Below are 18393 nucleotides of genomic sequence, written 5' to 3'. Positions count from 1 at the left end.
ATGAATTATTTCTCCTAATATGCGGGCAAAAAGGAATATGCATCAATCAGACAGGGTCCTAACTCTGCCAAATTCAATCTGGAAGTCGTGGAAAGCTGGAGAAAATCGCAAAACAACACATTCCCTCAGTGGAGTCGGCCTTTAATCCATCAATGAAAGTCAAGGATCCAATCAAACGACCCACTGGATGAGACCTCTTAGTGTCAGACTTGCTTACTCATTAGTAGATCACGGTCTTTAATTGGAAAATGGACAGAAGGTCTGGACTCGGCTATCTTCCGCCAGCTTTATTTCACAGGTCTCTGAGCAGTGGCATATTTGTGGGATTGACTTCCATCCTTAATTGGGCTGAGAGGGTGGGGATGTGATGCTTGCTAATTGACATTTGTTTGATTGTGTGGGAAGAACGAGTATTTGTTTGGTGGCAGAAAGATCCTTTGAAATAATCCCGTCTCAGTCTCATTCTCTCTTGCAAGCAATTAAGTTCTGGAACATTTTGCTTGCCCTATAAGACAGATGGGAAGAAGAAAATGTGTGGCAATTGATCTCATTAGTATGGAAGTCTTGGCAGAGGCGTGGATTTCTATTACCGGCAAAGAATCTTAATATCATAAACACAACATTTTTAGAAGACGCTTGAAAACAAAGCTGAAGCAAACAACACACATACAGTGTGATTAACTTCTGCGAAATATTGCTATACTGAAAAAATAAAATGGAGATTCATCTCTTGGAGGAAACAATATTCTCATTAACTGGTTTATTCATTTATCTGAGTCTGTTGTGTAGCATGCATCTGACAGCACGGTGATTTACACTGCATTGTGTTGGGTATCATTAGGGGCATTGCTAATAACACTGCTGAAGGCCAACATCAATAACATTAGCCTGTTCTGAGTTATGTCCATTGAATATCATGACAGCAGCTGATACTGCAAATATGCACATGGAGAGATTTAATATAGAGTTCTGAGATTATATCTCAGTTAACATACAAATGGGAGTTTATAACTTATAACTTATAATAGAAAAAGTCCAAATTGAAGACACAAAGTCACTATACCCTTTTGATTTCTATTCCAGAATTGCAATGTAAACTGCTGAGAGTGAAAATAAATAAAAAAAATTGAATTGAGATTGATGAGATATGTCAAAATTGTGAGAACAACTCAGAATAATAAAAAAAAAAGTCTGAATGTGTATTTTAAAAAAAATCAAAATTGCCAGAAAAAAGTCTGAATTGTGAGACAATTTCCTAATTTAAAAAATGTCTGAATTTCCAGGAAAAAAAAGGAATAATTGTGAGACAAACTCAGAATTAAAAAGTCTGAATTGTGAAATAAGTCACAATTGTGAGATACAAAGTCATAATTAAGACATTTAAACAAACAAAAAAAAGTCAGAATTGCAAGATTTTTTTTTTAAATTGTGTGACAAACTCATAATAATTAATAATAATAATAATAATAATAATAATAATAATAATAATAATAATAATAATAATAATCATAATCATAATCATAATCATAATAATAATAATAATAATAATGAAGTCACAATTACCTTATTGTATTTGTATCCAGTGGTGCACTCTGGATTATCTGCTTTGGTGTTCAGACCCCAAACTCTGGGGTTGTGTAAGGATTTTCATTATATAGCAGTAATTTAAAACGTTCCACAAGTATCCTGAGGCTTGATTATCTGCCTGTTACGTCAGACATGCCGTGATGTCTGTTCATGAAAACAGGCACTGCTGGCATTATAACTTGTTAAAAACTTAATGAGAATACTGTACTGTCAGAATTATTATTATTTTTTTTTTCAAAATTTGTACCTTTAGACACAACAACTTGTCAATGTAGCCTAAAGGGTACATCAGTACCTTAACATGTACAGGCACAACGAATGTATCTTTGAGCATACTGCCCTGCTGACAAGCTGCTGTACCCCTAAAGGTGTAATTTTGTTCTGCACTTGTGATGCAGAATTACCTTATTTTCTAGTTTCTAACTCAAAGCCAAGAGAATATCTGCAAAAATCTATGCAAAGTGATAGATGGCTGAGGATGAAGAGGCTGAGGATTGCTCGATTTCACAAACAAACTTAAGTCTTTGGCATGAATTCTGTTTGGCTCGTCAAAACGAAAAATTATGAAAAAGCATGCATGATTATTCTTTTAATAAATAAACCATCAGATCCTGCTAGTGGATGTCTGTTTTGCATCACTTTTGCTAGTTTAATTATGGTGGTGTGTTATGTCCACATGTAATGCTTTGCAAAACACAGCTAGGCACATAATGGATAATTCGTTTCATTAGAGTTCTTATTAATAAAAAATGACCAACATCAACCCATGAAGGTTTGTGGGGAAGATGGAGCCCATTCCAGCATCTTTGGCTGTAGACAGTGAGACATGGCCAATCCATCACAAGACCTACTGTTCTACGGACAATTTATTGTCTCTAATTCTGCCATGACAAAACATCTGGAAGTCACATTCAATAAAAAATAGAAGCAACTTAATGCAATCATTATTATGTTTGATTTCCTGGGGACTTTGATTTATTGAACAGTAATCACACTGAAAAAAAAGAAAAAAAAATTCAACAATTCTGAAAAAGTCCCTGCAGTTGCTACTCCTACAGAAATAACACCTTCTTGCCGCACAAATTGTTTTCTCATAAATTACTTATAGGTTATATATCACATATAACACTAGAAATGTGCGCTGAATAGTTAGAGGGTGATTTGTGATCACTCTTAGCTGAAATTGGTATTCTGTACATTAGATGAGCAGGAAAATAAAAGCTTTGTGTCATCTTTAAAGGATTTCGATAAATTACCTCGGCAGAACATCTTCTGCCTGCATACAGCTGTTGTTTAGCCTCAGGGGGCTTGACTTTATGTCATATACAAAACTTTATTCATTGCTGCACAGCGATAGACTTGGACCTTTATGCTTATAAATAGCTAGTAAGGTCTTTGTTAAGTTTGGGTATTACTATTATGTTGCTTATTAGCATGCCTATTATTAACATACTGGCTGTTTATTAGTACTATTAAAGCACATATTCTGCATGACCATATTCTACATCCCTAATCCTACACAATAACTACATTTAACCACTATTACTAACGATTAATTCAAGAATTGTACCTTAAAATAAAGTGTAACCAATGATTTCAACTCAAACCACTATCCACCTAATTTATTATTTGGTGAGTAGTTTACTGTATGTCATAAGCTATGTCACAACCTCTTCAGGGTGATCATTTTCTTTGTCTGAAGCTTTTTATATTTAACCTGAAATTCTTTAAGGGGACTAAGGCTGCTAAGGGATGACAGGTTCAGAGAAGCCTGTGAGAATTGCTGTGAATGCCTCAAGCTGAGATTATTATTTTTGAGCGGGGAGAAAAGAGGCATTACGAATCCAAATGGCTGATGCCAATACCACGTCTTCAGTAGAGCTGTTGGTAACCGTTTGAAATGGCACTGATTTCCCCAGGCCTTACGGTGTTTACAGTGCAGCACCCTTATCAGGGTTTATGCCATTCAATTAGTCAGCAGCCTCTCAGAGGTAGTAAACAAGAGCCACGTTATTACATTTGACTTGCCCTCAACATAACTACTGCCTGTGATTTACAAAACATGTCCTGGTATATGGGTGGAGAAATAACATGCAAAATCACTCTTTCAAAATTTCTGTGTCAGAGGGGTAAACCTCACATATGACATTACAATGAAATCAGTTTCTACCAATTAAATCAGTTTGAAACAACACTTTATTTTAAGGTCCATTCTCACTATTAAAAAAACTATTAACTATGACTTTTGCCATAATAAACTGCTAATTTGCTGCTTATTGATATAGTTAGTAAGGTAGTTTAGGTATTGTGTAGGATTAGGGATGTAGAATGCAGAATATGTGCTTTATAAGCACTGATAAACACAGATTCATTTGCATGCTAATAGGCAGCTAGTAAATAGTAAAAATTGTTCCCTGTACTAAAGTGTTAACAGCTTCACACCTGAAATCTTAAAATTACATGAAATATAACTGACACAAGTGACATGAAAATATAACTGCAGTTAAAGAAACCAAACAATTTCCACTCCTTCAGTGAATTAATCAAGCATTTAGTCAATAATTTTATAATATCCTGCTTTAATCTATATATTAAACTATCATTAATATAAAGTACAAAATTAGCGATTCTATTTGTGTTTTCAGTATTAAGACAAAATAGAATAACTGAATAACTGATGACAGTCAAGGCAGAATCCCAGTAAAAGACATTCATGGAAAATATATTCCATAACTTAAAAATAAATTAATATATCAATATTGAATTGCCTTTTTTTTAAATTGAAGACATGCCATCTTACCCCAAGTGTCTATTTTTACATTTTCACTTAAAAATAAAAATGCATTTGTTACTCAAAAAAAAAAAAAAAAAAAAAAAAAAAACACTTTAGTGCAAGTGACGTGACACACAGCCAAGTATGATTATCCATACTCAGAATTCGTGCTCTGCATTTTACCCATCCAAAGTGCACACACACAGCAGTGAACACACACAGACACAGCATGGACACACACACACAGCAGTGAACACACACACATTCACCCGGAGCAGTCGGCATCAGTTATGCTGCAGCACCCGGGGAGCATGGGGCACCTAAGTCATTGTATTACCAGCCCGAGACTCGAACCCACAACCCATAGGGTTAGGAGTCAAACTTTTTTTGTTTTTTATATTAGCCATGTATTAGTGCTAATTAAGAACATATTAATGCCTTATTCTACTTGACCTTACTGTACATCCCTAATCTTACCCAATACCTAAACCTAACAACTACCTTACTAACTATTAATAAGCAGCAAATTAAGAATTCACTGAGAGAAAAGTCGTAGTTAATAATTAACAAGTGTTACCTATTCTAAAGTGTGACCAAGAAAAGTTACTTCACAAATCTAAATAAGGCCAACACATTTATTATTAAATATAGACACAAAACCTTTGATATTCAACATAGTATATCACACTACATATCATAGATGACTATTTTCATGAAATTTGATTAGCCTGGTATTAGTGGTTTATTACGGGACTCTCCGAAGGTGTAATGGTTTTTATTTCATACAAACTGTATTTTCTATCGCCCTAAACATAAACATACCCCTAACAGAAAGGTTTGCATTTTTAGATTTTAGAAAACAGTATTTAGTATGTTTTTCAAGCCTTTTGAATTATGGGGACACAGGCAATATCCTCATAAACCACCTTCACATTGTAATACCTGTCATACCCATATCATTATACAAACGTATTTTCCTCATTAACCTCTCAGACCAGTGCTCTTTATCTAAATCTCACAAATGCTGATATTTGCATAGCCATTTCTTAAATGTGTTGAGATAAGATTTAGCAAAATATGTGGCTGAGGAAAAATAATGGTGTCATAATACGTTATCTTACCCATGTTTGACATTAACCTATAAATAAATAAAATGACAAACTGGCAACAACAATCACGACAATCGTAACATTTGCAGTAAGAAATCAGTAAACAAACCTTTCATCCTTAAATAATTAATGTTGCAATGATGACAATGAACAGCAGTGGCATCTTTCGCAACGTGACTTTATAAAGCCTTGTGAGTAGTGACTCAACAATGTATGTAGCAGAACAATTAAGCTGATTAAAACTGGTAGCTTGTTTTTCTTAGAAGTAAATGGCATCGCAGAGCCCCCACACTTGAGTTCATGCATTATCTCCGAGCTCAAAGACAGCTCTTTTGTTCTTCATGCTGTTTGTTTATGTGTATCTCTGTTTATAATGGCGGTAAAAATGCATTTGTTTTTGTTAAACAAAATTGAGTTTTTCTTGTATCTTCGCTTCTCTGTTTCTTCTTTACTGGGCTGAGGCACGAATAATCACATGCTGTCAAAATTGTATTTCTTCATTTGTTTCTGACAACCTAGACAGACATGCGTAGTCTTCGCCCGTGCTCACACACATGATAAAAGAGCAACCACGTAATCGAGTAACAAGAAATGGTAAAGAGACAGCAAATATAAAAGAAAAACATTTAAATCAAATTAGAAATAGTGGATATCATTGCGACTGATGTAGCTTTGTGATTATATATAGTATATTTGCTTTATACAAGAAACGAGACGATAGATAGACAGACAGACACAGCTGCTGTAATCCATTTAGACTTTATTGTTTTTATCTCTAAGGTTTGAGGTATACCTTGGAGTTAGAAACCATCAACCCCTCTGGTTTCTCCTAATGAGAAAATAGCAAAGGTGATGTGACACCCCTTTGGTGTTTGTCCACATGGCAAGAAAGAGTTTGCCTACTAAAATTACTGTTTAACATTATGAGTAACTTCTTAATTCACTTTTTGTGTATGTATGGACAGATGCTGTGGGTTTCTGCGTTTGTAGTGTGTGCTTGATCGGTTAGCCTATTTTTATTTATTGATTTATTTTTCTTTTGCATGTGCTTGAAACCCTCTGATGTTTACAGATCTATCTTTGACATATTAAGAAAAAAATATCATCACATTTTAGGGCAAATAAGGATAAAACATTCATCCTGTACAGCCTATTACATTTGATCCGCAAACTGAATTGCAAATGAAAGAACTAAAAACATTTACATTCGGTCACAGATACTTTGTAAATCAGGAAAGTGGCCAGACTGGACTTTTTGCTCACTATATTTATAGAATAAAATATAACACACATTAAGCAATGTGTCTGTATTAACACAATAACATGGCTCTCTCATATGCCACAAACAAACCATGGCTCACATTCATTATTCTATTCCCTGTGGCAAAATTATAATGTTTCCGCTCTTAATGTTATTATTTAATACATTTCACATTATGATATAGGTGCAAATCACGCTCTTGATACCGTTGCCCTGGAAAGGGGGCATGGAAATAATAACTACTAATAATCCTCCAAGAAAAATCTCTGAGCATGGATATTTATGACAGATATTTGCATACTGCCTCTAAGCTCAAATCTGATTGGACAAGGGGGCCCTAGGTCATGTGTGAAAGCCTAGGCTTAATAAACCAGATTAAATACTTTTTTAAATGTATTTATATGTCGATCTCAGGAGCTTGTCAACACATTTCTTGTCCTCCAGAGGTCTTTATGTCCCAAAACAATTTATTCAGGAGCTTCCCCTACAGTTTTAGTACACAAGCTCTTATTTTACTTTTCATTTTGTGACTGAATTTTGCACCGGTCAATTTTGTTAAATTGAATATTGAGGGAAGTTAATTTGAGAAATGCAATCAAGCTCACTCCCGTCACCCAGAACTGGTCCTGCTTTCATTATTTTCAGCCAAAGCACATTCTGCATGAATGATTTTGCCTCAGTTAATGAATTTTGGCTGAAACACTGTACACGCTGAAGAATGAAAGGCTTCATTCATACTGATGTATAGTGATCCGAGATCCTTACATTTAGTTCGAGAGCAGAAAAGAACACAATCACACCTTTGAATCGTCTATCATCCGTCATCAGAGAACACAGTGGGAACACAGTAAATATCAGATAACATATGGCAATTACAGTGTTAATAAACTGCAGCACAGATGAAGAGCTCTGACATTATGAGACATAGACAACAGTATAGCGACAACTCACATAATAAACCACCATGAACACCTCTAGAGCCTCTAGATCCTTTATATGCATGAAAATATCCCACGTACGATATTTGGGAAAGCAGAATCATGATGGCCGTCAACAAAATCTCTGAAAAGCACTGAATTAAAAGCATGAGAGATCTTATCAGCTTTAAATGACAAATCAACACTTCTCACAATTAACAAAAAGAAAAACGTTAAGTATACTCTTATACAGTATATACTCTTATAATCTTATACTCTTTTGCAGAAAAGTGACAAAAACACTTTTTTCTGTACTCTCATTGTTCTTCTTTTTTCAAATGGGATCCAGAAAGCATGTAGAAGAACCATAACGCTGCCACAATGGGCTCATGATGGCTGCCATTGTACTGTGGGCCATTCGGCTTTTCTATCAAGGATAGAAAAATAAAAAGGATAGAAGAAAGGAGCTCTCAGTTTTATGATGTATCCGTGATACATCAAGAAGCCAGCTGAGATGCAGAAACACATAGCAAACGAACAGCACAAGAAGACAAAACCGTCTCCCCGCGTGAGAGAGGATGAAAAGTTCGAGAAAACCGTATTGTAACGCATGAAACTGACACATGCACAGTTAGAACAGCTTCACAACATTTTCTCCGTTAATAATTTACAGTGTTTTGGCAGTAGACTTCGAAATGGCGGCTGGGCAGAGAGAGAACGTGAGAGCATGCCGCGGCCGTGCATATCTGCAGTTCCTCACATGCTCGTGTTTTCATGTTCGTCTTATTTCTACAAGTGACTGTCCTGATGGGTCCACAAGCTTCTGCTTTCCTTCATGAGTCCAGAACAAACAGATGGTGTTTGTGAGAAGCTTTGCGGTCCTCGTGTTTCTCGAGAAGCTCCTTGGCTTCCAGTTCTCATGTTTGTGCCAAATGATGACATGCCGAGAAAAAGCAACAGAGACGTTCCCTCATCTTACTCTGTCCTTAACCCATTAGAGTGGAGTGGCCCGGCTCCCCCTGTTGGTGTGGAGGGGTTACGGTGCTCAGCAGGCAATCTCCTCTAGCGTGCCCAGGGTGGTCTGGAGGGGAACGCTGACCGTGTGGCTAATCGATTCTGAATGGTTTACCACCGGATCACAGGTACTCTGAGAAAGAAAGAAAAACCACAGATGTTATCATTCTTAAAACTGAGCGCCCGAGGCTCAACACAGTGATTCCACACACTGAGTTTGTGATATCTAAATAAATGATTTGCAGCTTAGAAGGCAGTTATTTTTTTTACCACATCCTCCCCATGACTCTCTTCCTCCTCCTCTCGGTTCAGCAGGTCCTGCAGTCTCTCCTTCACCACCTGCCAGCACACATCACAAACCACCATCTCATTCACTGCCAAATCAGGTCTCAAACTGCTGGCCTCAGAACAGCTTTGTAGCTCTGCCAGCACTGCGTTAATCAAATCAGCGACACGGGTTGCAGCACAGGGCACTGACCACTGAGGGATCATGGGATCAGGAAATCACATAGGAATTGAAAATGGTGATTTAGATTGGGAAAATCACGCAATTTGGTCAAGCTTTCAGTTCATCTGCTCTGCAGAGCCACATGTTGGCAATGAACAAATGATCTCAGCTTCACCCGTCTCAAATGCCACAAGAAAGGACATTTTTTGAAGTTGGAGCTAAAAAAATTGTCTGAGAACTTTCATAAATCAAAACAAACTGAACTTCTTAATGGTGATGTCAACACTGTGGCCAACTTAGCGACTTATTTGCTAGATTTTGTTTTACTTTTCTGAGTCCTTGAGAGATTTTTTTTTTTTCCCAAAAGAAGCCAGCGACAAGTCTAGCAATTTCTTGAACAAACTCGTCTGTACTGTCACACAAGGTCATCTCTCTGCATCTGCTCTGTTCAGTGAGTGGCTGAGAGGAGTAACACATCCATTTAAATAACTAGATATTCTGTTCCTTCTAATCTGAGTGATCATTTTACATGTAAATATAGCCGAAACGGAGCTGAAAAACAGCACAGCCATTGTCTTTAGGTGTAGTTGATTTTTATGACATCTTGATTATGAATCAGGATTATAGGGCATATTAACAGCTTGGAAGGGAGTACCGTAGTCTAAATTGGCCGTGTTTTCAGTCACTATTTAATATTCATCTCGCTGTCAAATTTTTTTTTAATAATAATCCATTCCATTGAAAACAAAATCCATTCCATTCCTTTGGCAACAAAGGATGTCAATGCCTGTTTGAAAGTGGTTTTGATATCTTTGCTTGAATAAAGTTTCTTTATTGACATCTATTTATAATCACAAAAGCACAAAAATGTTCTTTGGGGAGCCCAACATTGTTCTTCTATGACACTGGTGTGAAAACCACATTTTGGAATTTTGGTTTTTAAGAGTGCAATAGATTTAGATGCAGATTTAGAGATGACAGAATTTTCATTTTTGATAACAAGTATCCATTCAGACACTAACTGTGGCATTCACTATGAGCACTATCTCTTCTCAGAGCAGCTTGTTTATCGTAGTTGAGTCTGCTGTGCTTTTATTGGTATAAAATTTTGGTCATGTGAAAATCTTTTGCCAAGTCTAACGTTATAGGTCACATTACTGGGTTACACTAGGAGGCTACCAAGAGATGTGAGGCTGACCTAATCAATATGCATGAGCTCTAGTATGATATATAATATCACACACTTGGGAGAGGTACCTTAACCGTGGGCCAGAGGAGGCTTAACATGCCCCGTGGACATTATTGAGTCTTGTGAATTAAAAAGAATATATAAAAAAACGCTAATAGGTCAGTTCTTAAGATGACCATTGTAACAGATATGCAGGTCAGCGATTCATGGGTTAAATTCTGTTTTATAAATTCAGACTGTTGGTACAAAATGCCAGCCTGGCTGGACTTAAATTACTTTACGATACCCATGCGAGCTTCAAAGAAGAAACGAAAACCCCCAACCCAAATTCCTCCAACACACTGGAGACAAAGGAAACCTTTTTGTATAAGTTCCTTACTTTCATTTTATTATTAATATGTATTTTAATTATGTTTTTGGATTGCATAAAATGGTTAATCCTTGTTATGTGAAGAGTATAAGTTGCAAGCTCATACTTTAGGAAATGTCTCTCCTCACTTTAACCTTCTCAAAGAAAGCCATGTTTCTGCAACCCCCACTTTTGCAGGTTGTAAAAGTTACGACCACACAGGACAGGAGAGAAGCCAAGTCACTGGCTTCTTTTGAACAATGCATTCTATGGAATGTATTCATTAACTTTCTGTTTTCATGTTTTATAAATGTATTACGTATTCCCTTTTGGTACATTTAGATGTTTCCCAACATCTGCAGTGTTATCATGTGTTAAACAAATCTTTAAATGTGTAATTCGATCTAAAAATTAGATCTTTGGTCATATATATATTATGTCTAGTCTTGTTCTAATCGTCATGCTTTGACAGACCCACTTATCTAAAGTAAAGTAATGAAAAATGTATTATTCTGGAATTACGAACGTGCTAGAATATCCCTGATGAAATCGGACAAGTCCTAAATCATTAGGGTGGGTTGTTCCCAGAGACAAAGGAACTTTCCCGCCGCTTCAGATCGCGGATGTTCATTGGGTGGTTCACGCGAAAAGAGGCGTGAACATCTCAAGCTATAAGAGTCGACCGAACAAGGTCCGCCTCTCTCTTCTGCTCTTCTTCCCGTTCTCCGTTCTCGGACACGTCGCTCCGCGCGGCCTCGGGCCGCGCTCAGTTCTCCTCCCCCCTCAGCACACGGACTGAGGAGAGGAAAGCCATTTTCATGGCTCATTTGGAAACTTTCATTTTCGTTGTTTTCTTTTCTTTTCTTTACTAAGTTTATTCAACTATTCGCCTCTCCACACAATGAAGACGAATTCTGGAACATTGTTTGTTGAACCTTTCAAATACCGCGCGAAGATGAACGAACACCTCTTTGCAACAAAGGAACACGTGACTCCACGCTCACGCCAAGATCCAGCGCAGCTTGCACGCGCGTCACACGGCCTCCGGCCCACGCGCGCAGTTTTCAAAGGACCACGTGACATCACACGTGCGTCGCCGGTACCACGCTCACCCACTGGGCCATGCAAGTATCGTTTTCTATGGAGATTTAAATGCTGCTTTAAAGTGTTGCTATTATTTGATTCGTTGTTGGTTCCACTAAGGTTTACTGACTGATTTTCATACCTGAGCTCATTCTGTGATCTCTCTCGCTTTCTCCACTTCTCTCTCTCTCTCTCTCTCTCTCTTTTATTTGGATTCCGTTATGTCTTGTAAATGTTTATTGTCTGTATTTTCGTACGCATATTTACTCTGTGTGATTTGTAGTTTGATGTATTACTAGTTGAATTATTAAAAACCCATTTATAAAATGATTGGCTTGGACTCCACCCCACTCACATTATGAGTCACTGAAATGTTTTGGTCTTTAGCTACAAGCTCTAAATTTAGAAACTAAATTTATCATAAGGATAGGATAATATTTTCATGGCCAGAGAATACTTTTCCTTGAATTATAAGGCGTGATAACTTTATTGAAAATTGATAGGTCTACAGTGGTGTGCTGGACATACCACGGTTTGATCTGCAGTAATTTACAGTAAGAGATCACAATAATTGATATGAAGAATGTAATATTGACATATTAATGAGTAAATTACAGTGCCCTGTGATTAGTATTGGTATTGGCAATTGAGCTATTTTTCATAATCAATAAAATTAAATGTAACTGTCATCTGAGATATATATTAATCAAATTCTTGATTAATTATTCAAATTCCCTATATATCATTTGAGTTAATTACTATGTAAAACTCATTGTTGTTACACCATATTTTTAAAGCTAAAATCTCGTTGGGCATGCATAGTTCTCATGCATTTCCAATGAAGCTAAATGCTTTAGTGTGTCTTTTATTTTTATGTTCTTTGTTAACATATGCCAAAATGCTTAAACTCCAGAGAGGCTTGTTTTAGAATAATAAAAAAAAAAAAAAAGGATATGTCCTTTTTAAGCGATCTTGCATCAAAAATCCATTAAAACAGGACGGTACAGAATGCAAAATGAGGGTGTGTGTGTGTGTGTGTGTGTATGCCCCCCAGGGTATGAGTGGTGTAAGGGCTTGTGCTGGCTGCTGTCCATAGAGCAAAGAGACCAGCAGCAATGCAGAATTAATGAAGGCTCATTATGATGAAACCCTCCATCAGAGTGTCATTCATTCTACACCAGAGACAGACTGAAGTTTTCAACAGCCATCTATGTGTCTGGTGGATTCTGTGTGTATGTGTGTGTTTCTCTGAATACATTTGCATTTATCATGTCTGAGTGTGTTTATTACAGGGTGTTTAGTGTCTCCTGTGTCTCTGTGTCTGGACACTGAACATCATGTTTGTGTGCCAGTCAGGGTCCAGAATTAACACTCAACAAATGCCAAATGCATGTAAAAATTGGCTTCAGTGCGTATATATAATATAACTTTCCTGCCAGTGGCTGGTAACTTATAAGAATGATAATCACATATGGAGAATGTCTTGCAATAGTAAATAGGATCACAAAGTGCACATATCCCATTTTTGACAGAGTGATACAGACTCATTTTATACATCACCATTCAAAAGTTTGAGTAAGTTAAGATTTTTTTATGTTTTTGAAAGACGTCTCACCATGACTCATGCTCAACAAAGCTGCTTATTGCTTAAAACACAGTAAAAATAATATCAAAACATTTTATTAAAATTAAAATAACTTCTTTCTATTTAAATATATTTTAAAATGTAATTTATTATTGTGATTCCAAAGTAAAATGTTCAGCATCATTACTCAAGTCTTCAGTGTCACATGATTCTTCAGAAATCATTCTAATATGCTTATATGCTGCTCAAGAAACATGTTTTATTATTATTGTAACAGATATGCAGGTCAGCGATTCATGGGTTAAATTCTGTTTTATAAATTCAGACTGTTGGTACTAAATGCCAGCCTGGCTGGACTTAAACTATTTACGATGCCCATGCGAGCTTCAAAGAAGAAACGAAAAACCCCCAACCCAAATTCTTCCAAACACTGGAGACAAAGGAACTTTTCGTATAAGTTCCTTACTTTCATTTTATTATTAATATGCATTTTAATTATGTTTATGGATTGCATAAAATGGTTAATCCTTGTTATGTGAAGAGTATAAGTTGCAAGCTTATACTTTAGGAAATGTCTTTCCTCACTTTAACTTCCTCAAAGAGAGCCATGCTTCTGCAACCCCCACTTTTGCAGGTCGTAAAGTTTACGACCACACAGGACAGGAGAGAAGCCAAGTCACTGGCTTCTTTGAACAATGCATTCTATGGAATGTATTCATTAACTTTCTGTTTTCATGTTTTATAAATGTATTACGTATTCCCTTTTAGTACATTTAGATGTTTCCCAACATCTGCAGTGTTATCATGTGTTAAACAAATCTTTAAATGTGTAATTCGATCTAAAAATTAGATCTTTGGTCATATATATATTATGTCTAGTCTTGTTCTAATCGTCATGCTTTGACAGACCCATTTATCTAGAGCAAAGTAATGAAAAATGTATTTAATCTGGAATAATGAACTTGCTTTAATATTCCTGATGAAATCGGACAGGCCCTAAATCATCAGGGGTTTGTCTCAACCGAGACAAAGGAACTTTCCCTCCGCTTCAGATCGCGGACATTCATTGGATGCTCCCTCGAAAATGGGCGTGAACTATTTCAAGCTATAAGAATTGACCAAACAAGGTCCACCCTCTCTTTTTGCTTCTTCCTCTTCCCCGTTCTCGGATACGCTGCTCTCCAACGTTGTTTCCGCGCGGCCATAGGCCGCGCTCACAGCGCGAACCCCCTCAGCACAGGGGCTGAGAGAAAAAGCCATTTTAATGGCTCCTTTGGAAGCTTTCGTTTCGTTCGTTTTCTTTTCTTTTCTTTACTAAGTTTATTAAACTATTCGCCTCTCCACACAATGAAGACGAATTCTGGAACATTGTTTGTTGAACCTTTCAAATACCGCGCGAAGATGAACGAACACCTCTTTGCAACAAAGGAACACGTGACTCCACGCTCACGCCAAGATCCAGCGCAGCTTGCGCGCGCGTCACACGGCCTCCGGCCCAGCGCGCGCAGTTTTCAAAGGACCACGTGACATCACACGTGCGTCGCCGGTACCGACGCTCACCCACTGGGCCATGCAAGTATCGTTTTCTATGGAGATTTAAATGCTGCTTTAAAGTGTTGCTATTATTTGATTCGTTGTTGGTTCCACTAAGGTTTACTGACTGATTTTCATACCTGAGCTCATTCTGTGATCTCTCTCGCTTTCTACACTTCTCTCTCTCTCGCTCTCTCTCTCTCTCTCTCTCTCTCTCTCTCTCTCTCTCTCTTTTATTTGGATTCCGTTATGTCTCTTAAATGTTTATTGTCTGTATTTTCGTACGCATATTTACTCTGTGTGATTTGTAGTTTGATGTATTACTAGTTGAATTATTAAAAACTCATATATAAAATGATTGGCTTGGACTCCACCCCACTCACATTACGAGTCACTGAAATGTTTTGGTCTTTAGCTACAAGCTCTAAATTTAGAAACTAAATTTATCATAAGGATAGGATAATATTTTCATGGCCAGAGAATACTTTTCCTTGAATTATAAGGCGTGATAACTTTATTGAAAATTGATAAGTCTACAGTGGTGTGCAGGACATACCCACGGTTTGATCTGCAGTAATTTATAGTAAGAGATATCACAATAATTGATATGAAGAATGTAATATTGACATATTAATGAGTAAATTACAGTGCCCTGTGATTAGTATTGGTATTGGCAATTGAGCTATTTTTCATAATCAATAAAATTAAATGTAACTGTCATCTGAGATATATATTAATCAAATTCTTGATTAATTATTCAAATTCCCTATATATCATTTGAGTTAATTACTATGTAAAACTCATTGTTGTTACATATTTTGGTGGAGGAACCGCGGCTATTTCAAACTTCGTTTTGTGAGCAATCAATCTGTGTATATGGTTTTTAATAATTTCTGCACGTGCGCTATGAAATTATGTAACGTTACTTGTGAGATGAGTCGCAAGACGCGAACTCACTCCTAACTGACTGAGGCAAAAAGCTGGTCAGTAAGCACCTAGGTATTTGTAGAAACTTAACAGTATAGTCACTGTTATTTTTAATGAAAGTAAACTGCAGTATAATGTTAAAAGTATCCTGTTAAGAAAGACCAAAATCTTTTACAGTGAGAACATTTTAATATGAATAATTAAAAGATGAAGAAATCTTTTATTAGTTGCAACATGTAAATCTGAACATGAGCGATGTTCCTCTGATTCAGTAAAAAGGCCTTGTTATTAAATATCGTTATTGAATTCGTGGTAAACCACAATGATATTCAAAAATAAAACGATAAAAACTCCCTGGTCTAAAATTGGCTTAGCTACCCGATTTTTAAACCTAAACATTTAAATCATAAGTGCTATTTTGATAAATGTTTATTGGAGTCAACAGTTGGAAAATTCCTGTTTTTGTTACATTTGTGTTTTGGAAGTGAACGGATCCTTCTTCAACCTATGTGAATATATAGCACCTCAGAAATTAAAACTTTCTGTTTGTTACTTGTGATTTTTGATGCAGAAAATCAGCCTGACAAATGATCAGATAAATTCTAAGTCCTATTGAAATTGTAATTCCTCTATCTAAACACTAGAGGGAACGTGTGGGTTAGAAATTTCAGGGTACACCCCTGCTTTCTGATTCCAGCTTGCATGAGTGCAAAGCTGCCAACCTGTGGCATTTCAGATAATGCGCTCTGATTGCTAATTATAATCCCCTGTGATGTATATTTGAATTGGATGTCTAAATTCTCGATAATTATTTGCATTTACAGCTTTGCTCGTGCGAATATTATTACAGGGAAACAAAAGAATGTTCCCTGCCTTTGACTGTTTACATTTACTTTGAGTTTGGTTTCAAACATGATTTGGAATTAAAATGTAATTGTTAATAGTGGAAATCTAGATGTGTCAGGTCAACCACTGATTGACCCACTTAGAAGGTAAGCCATCTAGTGGCAGTCTCCTGTTAAATCGACTAACATACCTCTGTCTTTTCCATTCTGTTTTGAAGTGCATGCCCCACTTTTACCCCTTTTGATTTAATCTCACCCTGTTTGATTAATTTCATGATCATTAATGATAACTTACAAGCTATCAATGGTTATTATAGGATATTATTCAGATTTTCCTTTTAATTCTTACATGCTTATTTTAAATTTTGATTTAAACCAGTTTTGAATTTTTAATTTGAATTAAGTTTTCTGCTCAGCAGGTTAAAGACAGAGAAGCAGTACTTTCCCCCCCTTGTGGTGAAAACCAGCTACTCCTTCTCCCTTGTTTCATTACTGTCTTTTAATTTGATGTTTATTATTTTGCTTCTCTCTTTTGACTTAGGTTATTTTGATAATTACCATTATTATCATAATTCCTTTGTTTTGTTTTATCATGATTAGGTAAAGCTGTTACCTTTCCTCTCTACATATAGTTACTCAATTGATGTTAAACAAACCAACCTTAATTAACTTTAAGTTTCCTTTGTTCATCCTTTGTGTATTTGATTGTAGAACTCCCTCGGTGATTGGACAGTCATCTCAGGTTTCCAGTGAGCAAGGCTGCCCGACCGGTGTTACCGATACTGGCTGCGAGTGAAACTCGGTCCTCTTGTCTCAAGAGACATCAGCAATTTTGGCACTCCAAAGGTTGTGCTAAAAGTCACAAGCCGTGCTGTCCTGCGACACGCCAGAGTAACGGAGGACCGGGGACACTGCGGTTTCAGTGTTTGGGGAGCACCGGGGAGGTTGACCAAGCCACTGGTTCCCACCTGAATGACTTCAATTCAACCAGGTGAACCAAAAGTGATAAAACCTATCCACTTATTATAAGCCACAGAATATTAGATATTCCCCCGATATATTTTAAGTGTTCTGACCCTTTTGCTTCTTTAAGCCACACCATATTTCTAGGTTTCTACCCAGATAGCCCACTCACCTGTTGGCCCTATCTTAAAACCTAGCAGTAGGCTTAGGCCTCCTTATTCTCACTAACATTGTGTTTCTATTGTTTTCATCTCATTTCAAGTGTTGTGTTTCACTTTGATCTTTTTCTACCCTGTTCTGTTGTGATTTGTTTCTTTCATTTCACATAGAGACAGTAACCTGGGAGCCACCAACGAAGTTAAATAGTAGAGCGACCACCAGCAGCCGGTGTCATCACACGACCCGCTAGGCTACTGCCTGTCAAATCTCCATTTCAGGTCCTTCGTTGACCCAAGTTAATTGGCTACTTAACTGTCTGACTGTTTGCATCAGTCAGCCCCAAAATTCTCATAAACGGCACAGCCCGTATGAATATAGCTCGTTAAACGTAGAACGAACTTGCATTGGTCTTTTTTGTGTGTGTGTGCTGTGCTTCTCTCACCGACAGAGAATCAGGATGTTCCAGGCATCATCCAGCAGTCCACGGGGGCCACCTCTCGACATGGTTGAAAGCAGTGACGACCCCCTTCCTGCCAAGGATGCCATTAACCTGCAGCACCCAGAGCAACTAGACACGAGCTAGATGAACTGATGGCACGCGATCCAAACCAAAGCGACTACTACAGAGAACTCGCCAGGATCTTCGGAAGC

General features: G+C 37.1%; 1 long non-coding RNA gene across 1 annotated transcript; it reads right to left on the bottom strand.

The window, feature by feature from the left end:
• Window positions 1–6565: 6565 nt before the first annotated feature.
• LOC113047349 (uncharacterized) lies at window positions 6566–9287 on the bottom strand. The gene is made up of 2 exons (XR_003276247.1): window positions 8932–9287; window positions 6566–8794 (listed from the first exon to the last, which is right to left on the bottom strand). It is a non-coding gene; the product is annotated as an uncharacterized LOC113047349 (long non-coding RNA).
• Between the last annotated feature and the right edge of the window lie 9106 nt (window positions 9288–18393).

This window comes from Carassius auratus, chromosome 28, assembly GCF_003368295.1.
Source record: "Carassius auratus strain Wakin chromosome 28, ASM336829v1, whole genome shotgun sequence".
Classification (NCBI taxonomy): Eukaryota; Metazoa; Chordata; class Actinopteri; order Cypriniformes; family Cyprinidae; genus Carassius; species Carassius auratus.
This window is presented reverse-complemented; position numbering and strand designations above follow the sequence as displayed.